This window comes from Coccinella septempunctata, chromosome 3, assembly GCF_907165205.1.
Source record: "Coccinella septempunctata chromosome 3, icCocSept1.1, whole genome shotgun sequence".
NCBI lineage: Eukaryota > Metazoa > Arthropoda > Insecta > Coleoptera > Coccinellidae > Coccinella > Coccinella septempunctata.
In genome coordinates this window covers 38,958,325-38,977,070 of record NC_058191.1, presented here as the reverse complement: position 1 = coordinate 38,977,070, position 18,746 = coordinate 38,958,325, and the positions used below count along the sequence as shown (strand labels likewise).

General features: G+C 37.4%; 1 protein-coding gene across 1 annotated transcript in view; it reads left to right on the top strand.

The window, feature by feature from the left end:
- LOC123309167 (protein dachsous) overlaps positions 1–18,746 on the top strand; it is a 283,358-nt gene that overhangs the window by 130,037 nt on the left and 134,575 nt on the right. The window lies entirely within an intron of this gene.

The window sequence follows — 18,746 nt, the reverse complement described above, 5'->3', positions numbered from 1 at the left end:
TGAAAAATTCACTTTCATTTCACAGCGAATTCAGGAATTATTACCCAAGTTATCTCTAAGTACCAATTTTATAGAGTGGACATCGGTTTTCTCGCAAGTTCTCGCAGTTGCCTTATTGAATTCCGCGACTCGGAGGTTTTTTCGCGCGTCTGTACGTACGCAAATACGAAAATACTGCTGGTGGAAGTTCTTAGACCGGCCCCCGTTCGCGTTTTAATCCCCGTACCAGATCATCTTTGTGAGATGCGCCGTACATCTTCGGATTAAATCAACAATTTCCGATTTTTTCTAGCGGGGCGAGAAACGAATGGCCGTGTCGCGGCCGGCTACGCCGTTTTCACTCCCTTTCATATCCAATTACTCGAGGTTCGTAATTCAACATAATTCAGCCTGGAAAGTCGCTAATTACGAGATGTTTGGAATGAATTCGCGGATTAAAGCGGCCGTCGCCATTGGATTGCGACGGAACGTTTACCTATCATATTATTTAGACGGTGAAGAAGGATTTTTCACGGTTTGAGTAGTTTTTCAGCATCCACTCTTCCTCGATGGAATTGTCTTTCTGTTGAATCTCCGAGTGATGGTGAGATGAGAATAGAACACCCAGTATTCGTGAATTTATTTTGAGTTTGAGTCAGGATGAAAAACGATCAGTGTAAATTGGAAAATTATCTCTTCTACAAAAACCTCTCTGTTATATATCACTAAACCTTCTTCTTCTCTAGTCCACACCTGAACATAGGCCTCTTCCGATTGTTTCCATGTCCATCTATACTCTGATGTGAGAATCCAGTTCTATCTTAACCTAAGATGTTTCATTTAACCAGAATATACAAATAGTATCGTTCCCTTTTGTTTCTTCTTTCGACAGAATTTTCACTTTTGACAATAAAAAAATGGCGTTCACATTGTGATATTTGCATTAACATCTTAAAAATATAATCACCCCTTGTCCAATAGAAAGCCGCTCTTCCATTGATCAAGATACGGGGTGCAAATTTTACACTGGTGACAGCGGTGGGATAGAGAAAGAATTTCCTTGCCAATATTCTAAATAGGCGCATATATTCCGTTTTTTCCATTAATCACAATATTGCAATTTATTACAAAATAACGTAAGTTGAAAGTTGGATTGTTATTTGATAAGGGTGATATTTCTTGGTTGCATAAAAACTCTCATTGAAACATAAATATTTAACTTTCACTTGCACTTTTTGTTATTTGATATTTGTACGCTTTTTGTACTACAAATAATCATAATAAATTTGCACCTCAAACTGTAGAACTTGTAAAGTAAAGGCCAAAGAATGGCAGATGTTTTTCACTTGTTTGCCATCTGCCCATTATACAGGGTGAGTCTTTGACTCGTACAAATATTTCAGCAGTTGATTCTGGAGGGCAATAGAAACACTTTCTTCTTTTATCACTCTTCCGAATCGGCTCGGTTTAAAAGATACAGGCTATTGAAAAATCATAAAAAATGTAATTTTCAGTTCTATCTCACAAAATTTTCTTTCGAATGAACTGAATTTCGGAATGTAGTTTTTCATTTATTTGATGAGTCTCTTTCAAACACAAGACATCACCCACGTCTTCCAGTTTTCTCATTATGACCATTACGTACCATAAAAATAACAAAAATTCAAAGAACCCAACTCTTGAAAGTAAGTTGGACCTTGTCTAATGAATATTTGAACGTTTTGTAAAATAAAAGTATTCCTCATATTTTCTCGTAAAATGCGCCGTTTTCGAGTAATTCGATGTTCAAAATTGAAAAATATCTGTGAAATTTGAAAAATTGGGTACTGTGACTAAATACAACTGTGTTTAAAAGATCCACAGATGTGTAGTGTCATAGATTTGGCTAGTTATTCTGAAGGTAATTTTGTTTATCCAGGCACAGCTCATTTTGAAAACTTAAAATGGCTTTAACTTTTTATCAGGGCAGAATGTGAAAAAGTGGTATAGGAATAAGGTGTTACCTTTTGACTTACATCTAAGGAGCTATTCATGAAACCACCATTAAGTAGGTAATGTGTTTTTTCCGCTAGGTAGTAAAGGCTCACTTCACCCGCCCTTAAGGGAGTTAAATAACCATGGGCGTAGCCAGGATTGTTTTCTGGAAGGGGCTGGGTCGCTTAATGTAGTTTTATGCTTGCTTGCTCGAAAATTTAAGAGACTTCAATGCCTGCGATTTAGGGGGCACCGGGAATTCTAGGGGGGCCTTGCCCACCCTGGTCCCCACCTATCTACGCCCATGTAAATAACTCAAAGACTGTGTTAGAAGATATTTCTACCCCTAATCATAAATCAGTTTTTCCATACAGATGTCGGAGAAGACTGGATTTCCCAGACACACGATATCTTGAAAAATTGCACACATAGAAGTAGGTACTCATAAAATTTTCAGACACGAAACGGGAGTGTCGGCAATAATTTCAGTAGCGTATCTTAACGATCGCATTATACGGTGCATCCGTAATACGATCTACAAGTGAAGTAGTGGACGATTATTCTCGGACCGCGGCAGTCGTTCCCACGTGTGTAAATCCGGATAATCTGAAGTCCGAAAGGACGCGCCACCAACCCCGATTTCGCTAATCTCCCCGACCTCGTAAATCTCCCCGACCTCGTAAATAACGTTGTCTTATATATACCCGGGCAAAGTGAGAGAAGTGTGGATGCGCTCGCCCGGTGCGGTAGATCACTGGGAATTCGTAAAAATGACGCGCTTCTGGACATAATTAGTTCTTACGCGGCAGCGTTTCCGAGCGGCATCTCGGGATGATATATCGCATATTTATGTGATTATATTAATAGCTCATCTCGTAGTTGATTTTCAACTGTAATAAGCCGGATCGAGCCAACTGTTGCTCGGCCAAAGATATGGCAACTATTAATTACTTCATTTTCTAGACGAAGAGATATGCCGATTGGAAAAAACGATTAGTTGATTTCATGCTGGGGTAAAAATCGCCAAGGCATCGCAATCCATCCTTCGATACAGACATTAAGGACTTCAAATCCAGCATTCTTTACTTCTTGGTGGCGAGATGGCTCAAATGGAATGCGAGTAGTTCAAATGGGAGGAAGAATGTGAAAGATTGCCATTCTCTTATAGGTTTCCACTCTTAACATTTTCGAGAGATAGAATTTCCCAATTATAATAAATTCCATATCTAAAGCCAATTCAAATAGGTACCATAGGATGGTTGGAACATTTATCATACCACCCACTTTAGAAATCGCGGACTAATCGGAATCAAAAAACGTCATTAGTAATTCAGATGTACGACATTTCGTATCCAGGATTTTATACCCACACTCTGGGATATATTACGCTTATGTCCAATAATCCTCTCTGGAAGTACCCAATAAACTCATTAGCCATGAGAAGTATTCAGACGTTAGCGTTGAGTAACAGAAAAACGCATTCTGCGAAAATGAGCAAAGAAGTCGACGAATGCTGGCTTAAAGAATTAATCTTAATCGTCTAGACTCTATCTTGATGTATCCCTGACTGAGTCTAATGGTTGAATCTTGTATGAAATCAGTTTAATTATGCTATTAATTTTATATCGAAAATAGTTTGTGTTTTGATTGGGTGCTTCAAAATACACTGCTCAAAAATGGAAGTGAATATTAGAAAAGAAACTTATTTTTGGCATTGAATCAAAATTTCAGTATTGCTGCAGTACACCATGTATATACAGGGTGAGTCTGCGACTTTAAAAGTAGATTCTTGAGGTCAACAGAAACACTTTCTTCCCATACCATTTTTTCCAATTCGGCCCTGATAAAAGTATATAGCCATTTTAACTTTTCATAATCAGCTGTGTCACCCCTGGAAAAACAAAATTACTTTCAGAATAATTAGCTAAATCTGTGACACTACACGTTTCTAGATCTTTTAAATAGAGATGTTTTCAGCCAGAGCCAATTTTTCAAAATTCACAAATACGTTTTAATTTTTGAACATCAAATTACTCCCAAACTTTACCAAAAATTTGAGAAATACTTTTATTTTACAAAACGTTCAAATATTCATTAGATAGCGTCCAACTTAGTTTCAAGATTTGGGTTCTTTGAATTTTTGGCATTTTTATGGTACGTAATGATCATAATGAGAAAACTGGAAGACGTGGGTGTCTTCGAAAAAAATTAATTGAATAAATAAAAAACTATATTCTGAAATTTATCTCATTCGATAAAACCATTTGTGAGATAGAACAGAAAATAACATATTTGAAAAAGTGTTTCTCTTGACCTCAAGAATCTACTGTTAAAATATTCGTACGAGTCAAAGACCCTGTATATGTACCAAATATAGTCCTCAAGACACTTGATGGCTTACATAAAAAAATAACAGTGGCAGAAACTAAACGACTGCTGTCAGGAATATCACGTGATAACAGAAAAATTTTGATTCGATTGTCTCCATTGTGATCGAATGCAATTAATATTTAATCATATAAATTTCTCAAATTTTTATTTTGTTTCGTCGTGGTTAACCTTCAATTCGCGAATATCTCGAAATCGCTACTTTTCGTAATTACCAACCGACTTTTTATACAACCGGTAAATTGATTATTGTCATAGAAAAATGACTCTAATTTCTTATTTAACGACTTCTCCAGAACAAGTTTCTCGACACCTTTTAGTCTCGCTGAGGATGCGATAAGCTTTTTCACGAGAACGCTCTCAAAACTCCTCGATAACACCGAAATCCTTTCATTAGATGCTTCAGATACAGGGTCGTAACTGCCGATTTTGTGATTTCGAAACTGCGAACATTGCAGGACACAAACTCAAGAATATAATTTATTATATTTTCATCGGATTTCCTCGAAATACATAAATGTCGATGGTTCAATAGGGGGGTTTCAGTTTAAATCAAATTATTATGGATATTTTCACGAATTTTAAAGTGCCTTTTTGTTCAACACCACGATATAAATATAGGTACATTTTTTCCAAAGTTTAACGTGGCAGAGTAAAAGACAGTATTCAGTTTTTAAAATGACTCATTCAACTTCCCTGCTTCTCAAATGAAACCTTAAAAACTCTACAATTCATTCCTTATGAAGGAGTCCTTAAATTTGCTCTACTCACGTAAATTGAAATTCGTCGAGTACATCTCTGGCAGGTTATCAACATAAACCTGTCTTAATTTAAGTAACCTAATTTATTTTCGTAATGGTACCCCCGTTTTGAGGTAGCCGATTTTCGATCGTGTAGGCGTACCAAAATGTTTTGTTTCGATAATTTAGGAATTTATCAATTTGTTTTTTATATTATCTCCGGGAGAGAATGTGAAAATAATGGAAAAGACTGATGATAACTATCAATTTTAGTCGCTACTTCGTGTTTTAGTGAATCACCGTGTTGGTCCGGTGAATGGACAGTTCTAGGTTTGAAAAGGAGAAAAAAATGAGTGAACAGAACATTGAAAATCTTGGTAAAGCTAGTACTTGTTCCCCAAGAGCTTCTTCTCTTCGAGGCACACTTTCGATGAGACAATCTATGAAATCGAACTCATACAATTAGTTCAATGCCAGAAAATAATTCATTAATATCCAAAAGATTCCAATTTTGATTTGGAGAGTGAAATAGGGATCATTTGTTCACTTTGGGAAATTTAATCATTTCTTGTAGTTCGAACAGCATAACTCAAATCAGTCTGTGGATAACGTATGCTCGCCACATTAACTAGGCGCCTCTCTCACGTCCTTTACCGTCCACAAACGCCTTTTTTTCAGACCTCAAGTGTGTAAAATGAATGAGTTGCGACGCAGCATATAATTGTACCATTTCTGCAACCATCAATTAATTCAATACTCGCAGGACTATCCAATTAAAGATTAAACCACGCACATGCTCTGCCTACGTTTTACCTACCCAGCCGACGTTTCGCGTAAACCAAATACATATAATCAGGATGAAAATTCACTTTCTACCCATGCTGAAAAAGTTGCATCGGGAGCGGGCACATCTTTGCTGTGTATTAATGCATATTTGCTCGGTTCGTTATTATATTGTTAGCGATTTCATAGATTGAATGTTGTAAATTTTGTTGCGATAGTGGTGTTGTAAAGTATAAAACGTGACTTAAAGTGTTTTCATGTGCAAATTGAGTCGATACCTTATTGTTCGATATATCCAGTTATATTCAACATTGTGTCATGCAGATTATGCTCTTTTGTACCTTTTATGTATAAATGAATTATCGTAGAAAAAATTACGCAGTATAAGGAACGTATTCAACTTGGAACTTTTCATGAAAACCGCTAAGTTGATGTTCGTCATCAAGATAGAACTGCAAACTCTTCAGCTCGCGTAGTTTTCACTGTATAATATTTTATACAACTAGTACTTATGTTTCATCTCCATGAGGAGGAAAATGAATCAAAATAGTGTGAGCTGAATTATTGAATTAACTGGAATATACCAAACTTGGAAGATGGGTCCAGGGTCCAGAGATACCCACTGAAATTCTTGAGTGGAAGTTGCCACATTCTTAACGAGGTTTATGTTATACTATCGGCTTGATACTTCATTCCAATTGATTTGTAGAAATTGCTTCATCTACAGCACTTTAAACCGTACATTAAAATAGTTCAGTTATGAAACGAATAAGTTTTTGTCTAACATAACTAATTGAAGTTTAACTCTTGATGCTTTCACAAAGCAATAATAGGTTTCTTCAAGGAAGACAATACGATACAATTTGTATTTTGAAGTGTCACACAATTCTATTCCTCATTCTTCGCTTGCGTAACTTGCTAATGCCCTCTCTCTTCTCTTTCAGGTGAGCGAATGCACTTCTTCCATTCTGACCATGTGGAATCATCTCTATCGGTAAAGTATTATTACTTCTTTCTGCTACATATCGCCTTATTTGAGCAAAACTTCCACGTTCAACTATCCGCGTAACAAATGAAGAACAAGAATTGCAACTGACAAAAAGCGTCTTTATGGACTAGCATTTTTCCTTGGAATTCACCGTTACCAATAACTTACTGAAAATTATTTCTTCTTCTAATTAGGGGAATTTTTCCACATCTCTACCGGCTTTCTTGGGGCTCGCATCTCCTGCATTTTTACGGAACTCGTTTAGATGGATTAAAATTCATGAAGCTGCTCGTTGCTGATGGTGTGGATGTTCATCAACAGCAGTAACAGATGGGAACTTATGCAGAATTGACCAAAATTTGGTCACAAATTTTCGATACAACATTACGATACCCCCTATATTGGATTTTTGCCAGGACGCACCCTCTTTCGGAGCTACACAGCCTCCTGAATTACGCCCCTGAAAATGTTCTTTTTTTCTGAATTTGGTACACAGGAGTTTTATGAAAATATGCGAAATCTCCTAGTCCTGCTACCTAAAGGTGCCCACAGATTACTTTGACGTGACGTGGGACTACGTCATAATGCGCAGGATTCAAAACATACGATTTTGAGCGCTTGCATTCAGATATTTCTGACGTAAGGCATGTGTCTTTTTATGCATCATCGTAGTCTTTATTACTTTGTCTTTGTCATTGTCTTAATCATAAAATCAAATTGATCGTGTACATTTCTTCTTGATCATTTATGCAACGGTATACTACTTCTGAGATTATGCTGATAGAATGCTTTGATTGAAATAGTGACTGAGACAATGATGCTTCATTATAAGGTTTGTTCGTAGAGTGGTTTGCAACGGTTGTGAACTATACAGAGCAAGCGCAATTCCATTTTGGGGTAGCGAAAATCCATTTGCGCTTGCTCTGTACAATTCAAAACCGTTGTGAACCACTCTACGAACAAGCCTAATAATATTTTTTGTTTTTCCACTTTTCATTTTCGAGTTGACTTCGAAGAGCTCTCTTGAGCGCAATTCTCTATTGAAGCATCAACTGTTTGGTTTTCCAGAATCTTCGGAACAAGTTCTATGCACTCCATATCCTAGGATAGTAATGGAACATCCTGATTTTCCGACAGAGTAGCAAATAGGTCATTTTAGAGGGGTCTAACCCCTTGCTCATTTTCTACCCAAAAAATCAAGATTTTCGTAATCGAGTTTTTGTACTAGGGTGGAAGCCTAGGCAACGCTGATTATATAACCGGAAATCCCAATTGGATCAGACGAATATAACAGGAGATATCGTAGATTGAAAATTGCAATTTTTGAAAAAATGCCATTTCCAAGATGAAAATCTAAACGAAGGGAGATAGGCTCCCGAAAATGCTCGCAATAGATTCAGCGTGTTCGAAAACCTATATTTTCATACCAAAATTTCAAATATCTGGCCCTGTTTAGGAGAAAATAATATTTTTTGTTTTTCCACTTTTCATTTTCGAGTTGACTTCGAAGAGCTCTCTGGAGCGCAATTCTCTATTGAAGCATCAACTGTTTGGTTTTCCAGAATCTTCCAAACAAGTTCTATGCACTCCATATCCTAGGATAGTAATGGAACATCCTGATTTTCCGACAGAGTAGCAAATAGGTCATTTTAGGGGGGTCTAACCCCTTGCTCATTTTTGACCCAAAAAATCGAGATTTTCGAAATCGAGTTTTTGTGCTAGGGTGGAAGCCTAGGCAGCGCTGATGATATAACCGGAAATCCCAATTGGATCAGACGAATATAACAGGAGATATCGCAGATTGAAAATTGCAATTTTTGAAAAAATGCCATTGCCAAGATGAAAATCTAAACGAAGGGAGATAGTCTCCCAAAAATGCTCGCATTAGATTCAGCGTGTTCGAAAACCTATATTTTCATACCAAAATTTCGAATATCTGGCCCTGTTTAGGAGAAAATAATATTTTTTGTTTTTCCACTTTTCATTTTCGAGTTGACTTCGAAGAGCTCTCTGGAGCGCAATTCTCTATTGAAGCATCAACTGTTTGGTTTTCCAGAATCTTCCAAACAAGTTCTATGCACTCCATATCCTAGGATAGTAATGGAACATCCTGATTTTCCGACAGAGTAGCAAATAGGTCATTTTAGGGGGGTCTAACCCCTTGCTCATTTTTGACCCAAAAAATCGAGATTTTCGAAATCGAGTTTTTGTACTAGGGTGGAAGCCTAGGCAACGCTGATTATATAACCGGAAATCCCAATTGGATCAGACGAATATAACAGGAGATATCGCAGATTGAAAATTGCAATTTTTGAAAAAATGCCATTTCCAAGATGAAAATCTAAACGAAGGGAGATAGGCTCCCGAAAATGCTCGCAATAGATTCAGCGTGTTCGAAAACCTATATTTTCATACCAAAATTTCAAATATCTGGCCCTGTTTAGGAGAAAATAATATTTTTTGTTTTTCCACTTTTCATTTTCGAGTTGACTTCGAAGAGCTCTCTGTAGCGCAATTCTCTATTGAAGCATCAACTGTTTGGTTTTCCAGAATCTTCCAAACAAGTTCTATGCACTCCATATCCTAGGATAGTAATGGAACATCCTGATTTTCCGACAGAATAGCAAATAGGTCATTTTAGGGGGGTCTAACCCCTTGCTCATTTTTGACCCAAAAAATCGAGATTTTCGAAATCGAGTTTTTGTACTAGGGTGGAATCCTAGGCACCGCTGATTATATAACCGGAAATCCCAATTGGATCAGACGAATATAACAGGAGATATGGCAGATTGAAAATTGCAATTTTTGAAAAAATGCCATTTCCAAGATGAAAATCTAAACGAAGGGAGATAGGCTCCCGAAAATGCTCGCAATAGATTCAGCGTGTTCGAAAACCTATATTTTCATACCAAAATTTCGAATATCTGGCCCTGTTTAGGAGAAAATAATATTTTTTGTTTTTCCACTTTTCATTTTCGAGTTGACTTCGAAGAGCTCTCTGGAGCGCAATTCTCTATTGAAGCATCAACTGTTTGGTTTTCCAGAATCTTCCAAACAAGTTCTATGCACTCCATATCCTAGGATAGTAATGGAACATCCTGATTTTCCGACAGAGTAGCAAATAGGTCATTTTAGGGGGGTCTAACCCCTTGCTCATTTTTGACCCAAAAAATCGAGATTTTCGAAATCGAGTTTTTGTACTAGGGTGGAAGCCTAGGCAACGCTGATTATATAACCGGAAATCCCAATTGGATCAGACGAATATAACAGGAGATATCGCAGATTGAAAATTGCAATTTTTGAAAAAATGCCATTTCCAAGATGAAAATCTAAACGAAGGGAGATGGGCTCCCGAAAATGCTCGCAATAGATTCAGCGTGTTCGAAAACCTATATTTTCATACCAAAATTTCAAATATCTCGCCCTGTTTAGGAGAAAATAATATTTTTTGTTTTTCCACTTTTCATTTTCGAGTTGACTTCGAAGAGCTCTCTGGAGCGCAATTCTCTATTGAAGCATCAGCTGTTTGCTTTTCCAGAATCTTCGGAACAAGTTCTATGCACTCCATATTCTAGAATAGTAATGGAACATCCTGATTTTCCGACAGAGTAGCAAATAGGTCATTTTAGGGGGGTCTAACCCCTTGCTCATTTTTGACCCAAAAAATCGAGATTTTCGAAATCGAGTTTTTGTACTAGGGTGGAAGCCTAGGCAACGCTGACTATATAACCGGAAATCCCAATTGGATCAGACGAATATAACAGGAGATATCGCAGATTGAAAATTGCAATTTTTGAAAATTGCCATTTCCAAGATGAAAATCTAAACGAAGGGAGATAGGTTCCCGAAAATGGTCGCAATAGATTCAGCGTGTTCGAAAACCTATATTTTCATACCAAAATTTCAAATATCTCGCCCTGTTTAGGAGAAAATAATATTTTTTGTTTTTCCACTTTTCATTTTCGAGTTGACTTCGAAGAGCTCTCTGGAGCGCAATTCTCTATTGAAGCATCAACTGTTTGGTTTTTTTCCAGAATCTTCGGAACAAGTTCTATGCACTCCATATCCTAGGATAGTAATGGAACATCCTGATTTTCCGACAGAGTAGCGAATAGGACATTTTAGGGGGGTCTAACCCCTTGCTCATTTTTGACCCAAAAAATCGAGATTTTCGAAATCGAGTTTTTGTACTAGGGTGGAAGCCTAGGCAACGCTGACTATATAACCGGAAATCCCAATTGGATCAGACGAATATAACAGGAGATATCGCAGATTGAAAATTGCAATTTTTGAAAATTGCCATTTCCAAGATGAAAATCTAAACGAAGGGAGATAGGTTCCCGAAAATGGTCGCAATAGATTCAGCGTGTTCGAAAACCTATATTTTCATACCAAAATTTCAAATATCTGGCCCTGTTTAGGAGAAAATAGGTTTGTTCGTAGAGTGGTTTGCAACGGTTGTGAACTGTACAGAGCAAGCGCAATTCCATTTTAGGCTAGCGAAAAACCATTTGCGCTTGCTCTGTACAATTCAAAACCGTTGTGAACCACTCTACGAACAAGCCTAATAAAGTTTCGAGTGTCTAGTGTCCACTACTGGAATGTAAACGCATCCAGCTTCACCTAGTTACGGATAAACTAGGAGCAAACAATACAATGTGACCCTTTGAATCCTCAACCAACACTTCTGAAAATAAGGCTTTTGTTGCAGAACTGATTAGTACAGACGCAGCATTTCTGCATCAGGTGTAAGTGCAGTTTCGTATTGAACTTTTCGTTTTCTTCAACCTTTCACATTGACACATTTCGGACGGTTCTTCGTTATCAGCATCAGGAACTCATAGGCTGAAGAGCAAAGGCCTGATTTCAACGCCCATCTCTCCTTTTGTGGAATCTGCCGAACCGGCGACTCAACTTCGCGCTGTTCCCGAGGTCCGCTATCGTGGAAAACGGACCAAAACAGATATACATAATTGACGGTGAGCCATTAAATGAGACACTTCCCTGTATCAACCAAATTCGTCCTAATCTTAATCGTTTCTGTAGGATCCTCCAGAGGTCTTCATTATTCGGCCCCCAATCCCATTAGCGCTCGGCCGATTTGTTCTCTTCAACCCGTTCCTTATCGGCGGACTCGTATAACAGCCGAACCACCGCACGGGGTCGCTTCCACCGATAAAACGATCGAGAGAGCGGATTTATAGGGCCGAATATCTCTCTATTCTCGGCCTCTTTCCTTGACACACATACGTAAGGTACGTCGGGCGATTTTTGCCGTGTTTATCGCCATCTGACAAGCAACTATCCGAGTTACGCGAATTGTGCCGACTACAAATGTTTAAATTACGTCCGACAGACCTAGAAATGTCCCCCGTTATCGCCAGCATCCATCACAACGAGCCGGCAGAGAAATCTTCTAATCGATGAAATATTTCCTCCATGCCAATTGCTCAATGCCGTTTCTGCTCGATGGTGTTTTGAGTTCTCATTTGCGGACGCTTAGGCGGAATGTCTCGTAAATTTCTTTCGTTTCTCAATGGTTCGGCGTTGGTTTATATTTCCTATTATAAAACTCGAAAGTCCAGAAGGTTGGATGCGGTGAATTTTGCTCATGTTCAGTTTATCTCCACGGATTTGATTGATGCGGTAGTAATGTACCTGCTTGATCACGTGAAATTCAGTTCTTAGATTAACGATAGGTTGGTTATGCCCTTGATGTTAATACAGTCTACCACATCTTTTGATGTGGTGATGACATTAGCAGAAAGTATCCCTGTCTTCCCAGAAAAACATCCAGAAACACTTTCGGGCATGCTCATAATGGCATAAGCGATTTCCTCTCGAGGTATCGATCCAAGGCAACTTTTCATCAACCCAAGAACATTGATATAATTGCTCGATGACAGATTTCGAAAGCTTGTTGCTTGGAAACAACTGTTGCCTACAAAGTGTGTTCCCAAATTGTAGGTACAAAGGACAATAGGAGATTCCTTGAGTGATTTTAAGAAAAAAAGGTCCCATTAACATGGGACCGCAAACGATTCGTTATCGAGATACTGGGTGTTGAAGTTAGAATTTTTTTTCACGTTTTTCTCTTATAGCATCTACATTTCACAAGATATTCAACTGAAATTTGGCATAAATTTTATAATTGACAGTTCAAACCATGTGACTTACCAATTTCGCCTTCAAATCTACTGGGTGATATTTTTTCTGTCACACTGTTGGCTGTTTTCCTCTAGAACTTTCTTTTTGCGAGCCACTGTTAATTTGAAGAAATGTGAAAAGAAGCTTCGTTGTTATACTAAATTTTATGGCTCCTGCAGATTTGTCGTATCTGCTACTAATTTCAAGAAATTTTTTTTAACTATTTTCCCGAAATCCTCAGAAAAATCTAAATTGTCATAATAATTCAGTTAGTAAGCTGTGCTGAATAAATTCATTGTTAGTTTTGACACCTCCAAGTCAACTCGGTATGTCTAAGAATGAATGTGTTTTCACAACTTGTTTTGATGCCCATACAAAAATTCAAACTTTAACACCCTGTATCTTGAAAACGAAACGTTTCCGATTACAGATTTTTTTCGAAAAATTACCCAAGGAATCTCTCCTCTTCGTTCGTACCTTAAATTTAGCAACACCCTGTATGAGCTTTCGAAAAAATAGTCAAAAAATTCTAATGAAGATCCTGACGTTTTAGTTTTTATAACTGATCATTTGACTTCATGATGTTCTTGGTCAATATTCAAGTAGGGTTTCATTGAGTTGGCATTTTTATGTCTTGTAACAGCTTACTTTGTTAGGTTCCACATGGCTTCTTTAAAGTCTGTACTATTTTGTCTTCTCATTTTCAAAGCCCAATCTTTTAAAAATGATGCCAATTCTTCCCCTGTCCAATTTCCGTCTAATTGATACTATCTATCACTACAAAAGTCCATAAATTCTTTCCACACAATGTTTTCTCAGTATTTTTTGGTATATTTGCTTCTGTAATTTCATTTGTAGTCTCTTATAACTCTTATAACCAAATCGTAACATTTGGAAATATTAACCCCAGGTTTCATAAAGCTTGATCGGGGAATCAACGCTTGATTGACGAATAGTCGTCAACTTGTTTTCAATCGATGATTCAGTAATGATCATTCAGAATATCATTCTCGCATCAAATTATGATGCTCATACGTCCATTCAATGATTCTCAATTTCTACTTCTTCAATATATTCAGAAATGAAAAGGTTTCAATGATTTCGTTTTTGAAATCGAGTGAGTGTCAAATCGTTGATCGCACAATCAAAGTTTTATGCTGTTAATATTTTAGACGTCAAATTGGTTGTGTTCATCAAATGACCTTTGATAACTGATTTCATTGGCTTTCTAGTAGAGCAAAAATTTTTCTACAAAACGAGCCAGCAAGATTATGGCTACCAAGCATTTTGGCCTCTGTAATTTTTGATAAAATTAGGTACTATCGATATTACTGCGACTATTCGTGGTATTACCTCTGAAAGTAAGCTAACAATCATTGCTTCGTTTTTATTTGGTGTCATTTCCTTTCGACAATCGACACGTGCAATCCAACATCGTGTAGCGTTTCTCCTGCGAGAATGCATCTTACTATCCTTTCCAGGAAGGTGAAAAATCGTTATTACGTAACATGGAATTACAGAAATAACTCATTATATCACGGAAACGGCTAATGAGGAAAATATACATCATTGCGAGATGTAAGAGATACCGAAAATCAATAAATATCGTCGTGTACTCGCATGCGATGTTTAGACCATAGAGAGAAAAAAACGATGCAGGAAACACTCGTTCTATGTGCGCGCCGCCGCGTTCCAGTCTGAGTCCGAAGTAGATCGTCCTCGCTGAGTATGGAGGTAACAATTAGTTTCTGGCTAATTGTCGGGTCCGGATATTAGGCCATTTAAGAGGTGGTTAGTGCGATTTTGGATGCACGATAGCACTAAAATCGATCAATCAATCTGTGCTCTCATCAGAAGGATGATTGACATTCGAACGGATTGACATTGGGTGTCGGTTGAAGTACTTCCGCTATTGGGTTTTTTATAAGTACTATTTCATACACTCAGCAAATTCAGACTGGGTTGAAATTTAAGACTCTTTTATATTTCAACGAAACCAGACCAGAAGTTCCAGAAGTTCTAGCAGGTGAAAGGTTCTTTTTCAAATTCAGTTCTGTTGATAACTGCAATTGCAGAATAATTATTCATATTAAAAAGATTGTTCTCCTACGTCCATGCAAAAACATGGTATTATCAAAGTCATATTATTGTTACTATGGTCCTACCTTATTTTTACTGCGTGTAGATCAAAATAATGGTAATAACTGACAACCAATTCTTTTCAACGAAGTTGAATTTCACTGATGAGACATTCAACATACTTTCGATTTTGTTTACTCTGGTGTGAGATGTATAGGTGATTTTTGGTGAAATGTATTTCTTTTCTCTGTATATTGAGTCTCAACAGCAATTTCTGGTCCTTTACCAGTCATGTGTTCGCTCGGTTAAAAAACAAAATATAAATACTTCTACCTCCCAAGAACGCAAAAAGATAAGACCATTCTTTAATATCCGGATCGTTCAGATGTTTGAATAGCTCCGCTCGCATTCATAAATGGAGCAATAACTCTTGGTTATCCCCGATATGACAGAAAAAACCTCCCGATTTTCATACTTCAATGGAGTTCCCATACGTTAACGACCATTTTACGATTTTTGGCATCCGCAATTTCAATACTCACACGATTATTTTCTTCATTAACAAGTTGCTGACTGTAATAAGTAATCGTTATCTGAAATGCCCGCGCTTATTAGAAGGGACGCTTCTCCGTCATTAGGTATTTTTCTGGTTGGTTTAAAAGTTCTTCTCAAATTACACGATCAACCGTGATGATGGTGCTTCCGATATTTCAGATTAATTTTGATATAGTCGTTTTCGAGCATTTATGCTGAGCATAAAATTTGATAAGCAAATATTCGCGTAGCTTCCGGTCTATAAAACAGATTGATTAACTGAAGTTATGTCGTCGAAGTAACAAAATCGATAAGAGTATCATTTCACATGAAAGGTATGGCGATTTTTTAATGCTTTGAATAATTAAGCTGTACTATAGCTACTGCTCGTCCTATCTTTTCATAGTAGTCGTTCCTTTCTATTCTGCAACTTCAGATGGACTAAAAATGTACTCTGGTACATTTGTCTGCACGTTACTATATTCGATCTGTATGCAGGATGTGAGTTTTGACTCGTACAAATATTTTAATAGTTGATTCTTGAGTTCAAAAGAAACACTTTTTTCCTTAACCATTTTTTCCGAATCGGCTCGGTTCAAAAGATACAGGCTGTTGAAAAACCATGAAAAAATGGTTTTTTTAGTTTCGTAGAGAAGTTAAAGTTGGCAAAAATTAACCATAGTAACAGTTGTTGCCTTAATTCAAACAGTTCCTTTTCTTATGTCTTATGTAAGTATTCTAAGAGTTGTTCTTGGTGTCTCACAACTTTCAGCCCAAAAACAAGAACTTGGGAAATAGTCCAGATATACACTAGCAAGCTTCAGCCGTGAATGGTCTAACTTGGTAGACAACATCATCACAGGTAATGAAACGTGGGGGTTTTTTTCCTATGATCGAGAGAAAAAGCCAAAATCGTCAGAGTTGTGTCCACAGAAATACGGACGCCAATTTTGGAATTGCTGGTCATGTTTTCACTCTAGCATCGACCGAAGGGTGGAGTGCCATGTTAAACGCCACTTGAGGAATGAAAACGAGTACTTGGCGACACTTTGGTTCAAGGTGCCCGAGAGCAACGCCCTCGAAAATTAAAAATTAACTTATGGACGCAATTTTACGGCGGACGATCTTTATTGCTTTCAATTCTTCACGTTCATTATTCGTGTGATCAAAAAGTTCGGATTTCGCCTGTCGCGATTGCGTTCCGCACAACCGTTCCACGACGGGAAAAACGAATAAGGGGGGTGGGGGTTGTTTTTTTCCGGTTCCGCATATTCGAATGCCTGATAGAGTTGTCGAGTTGGAAGTGGTACCACGTTGAACGTTAGGAAGTTAGTCAGCGGTATCCAAACTGTCAAATTTCAATAAGATATTCTGATTTGGATCACTTAGGTATAAAATCTTCGATATTTTAGTTATTTGTTGGATACCACCTCATCGAAAATGTTGTGTTTTCCAATTTTTCATAAGTCTTTTAATGCACCTGCATTTTGTACAGCGTACTGTACTCTCTAAGTATTATGCACTAAAAAAGCCTTTATTATGAGAAAGTTTGGTTCGTAGAGAAATCGTTTTTCCAGGAGTTATTAAACTGGCCTCTCAAGTTTCAGTGGTCGATTACTTCCGAACCACTGTTTTTAACCGTTTTCTATATATTCTTGGGGAATATAATGAAACAGTATAATCGAGCAGAGTTTTGATGTGCATTCCAGTAATAATAATTGATCATCACTAAATTAAATGAAAACGAATTCCACACATATCAATGTTGTAAATTATAAGATATTCAGTGAATATATTATGATGTTCTGGCGACCACTTCAATCCGTTTTTCTTAACAAAGCGGCAGGATAATCATTTTACGCTATCTATAAAGCAATTGAATTCTCTATTTTATCTCTAGTACGGTAAAGTCTTAAGAAGTAACCGGTAGAATTGCATAAGCTTTTATGTTTCTATATTCCGAATAGCATTGAATATAAAATATCATTTTCGAGATATAAAATGTGAAGTGCTTTTGCGATTCCTAAAATGCTTTCTTCGTGTGCCTCAGAGTGTTCTTTTTCGTTTTTCCTGGCTATTTGGAATTTGAATTCGAAATGCAAATTAAAGCAGCCCATCCCAACCAATTATGTTTGGTACTATACCTCCCATATCCATACCATATACGAGGACATATTGAAAAATTCTTAGCCTACTATAAAACCAAACAAAATTTCAATGGCAAAATATTTTATTACTCAACATATTCTCCTCCTAATTGGATACATTTATTACAGCGAACCTACAACGTCTCTAGACCTTTCAAAAAAATGTTTCTTCTTGCTCTGCAAACCAGACCTCCAAAGCTTTTATTACCTCCTCGATGGAAGAAAATTTACGACCTTTTAAACTTTTTTTCAGTTGAGGAAAGAGATGATAGTCGGATGGAGCCGAATCTGGTGAATAAAGGGGGTGTTCTAGTAATTCAAACCCCTTAATCACGAATTTTTTGCAAGGAAATGAGAGATTTGTGTACAGGGGTGTTGTCCTGCAAATATAAAACACCTTTGGATAGCTTTCCGCGTCTTTTCTTTTTAATTTTTTTCCTGTAGAGTGGTCAGTATTGTGGAATAGTAATCTACGGTTATTGTTCTACCCTTATCCAAAAAATCAGTCATGATTACTCCATGGCAATCCCAAAAAACTGAAGCAAGAATTTTTCCATCAGATTTTTGGACACGAGACTTCTTAGGTCTTGGAGAACCAGAGTGTCGCCATTTCATCGATTGTTGCTGTGTTTCTGGATCGTAGAAATGTATCCTAGTCTCATCCATAGTAACAATTCGGTTTAAGAAGTCTACATCGATTTCAAATCGAGCACAGATCGAACGCGATGCTTCTACCCTTGCACGGTTTTGGTCAACATTCAAACATTTGGGGATCCATTTTGCAGCAATTTTTCTCACGTCCAAATTGACGTGAACTATGTGATGAACGCGTTCGTATGAAATATTCAGTGCTTCAGATATCCGTTTCAGCCCAATTCGACGGTCTGATAAAATCATGTCATGAACTGCATCGATATTTTCGGGGACTGGCACAGAAACTAGCCTTCCCGATCGGTCATCATCTTCACTGGAAAATTTACTTCTTTT